The following is a 458-nucleotide window of genomic DNA, read 5'->3' as shown; positions in this document are numbered from 1 at the left end:
GGCATTTGTGAGCCTCCGGGCTTAACTTGGGACCAGGAGCCCTCTCAGGGCTGGACGCGGGAACAGGAGCCTTCTCTGGACTAGACATGGGAATAGGAACTTTTTCTGGGCTAGTCATGGAAACAGGAACTTTCTCGGGGCTAAACTCGGGGACTGGAGCCCTCTCTGGGCTAGACTCGGGGACTGGAGCCATCTCTGGGCTACACTCTGGGACTTGAGCCCTCTCTGGGCTAAACTCGGGGACTGGAGCCCTCTCTGGGCTAAACTCGGGGATTGGAACCCTCTCTCTGCTGGACTGGGAAACAGGAGCCCACTCAGGGCTGGACAGGACCAGCACGGACGAAGTAGAGAGGAGAGGGAGCAAGTCGGCCTCCAGCTCTGTTTCCCAGCCTATAAGGTCCCCCTCGAAGTCCAGCAGTCCCTAGCTGTATAATCAGCTCACCCTTAGCTGCGGTGCA

The sequence above is a fragment of the Sinocyclocheilus rhinocerous genome, unplaced genomic scaffold, assembly GCF_001515625.1.
Source record: "Sinocyclocheilus rhinocerous isolate Xijiao unplaced genomic scaffold, SAMN03320098_v1.1 scaffold552, whole genome shotgun sequence".
Lineage (NCBI taxonomy): Eukaryota > Metazoa > Chordata > Actinopteri > Cypriniformes > Cyprinidae > Sinocyclocheilus > Sinocyclocheilus rhinocerous.
The sequence above is the reverse complement of the archived record's forward strand: the minus strand, read 5'-3'. Positions refer to the sequence as shown.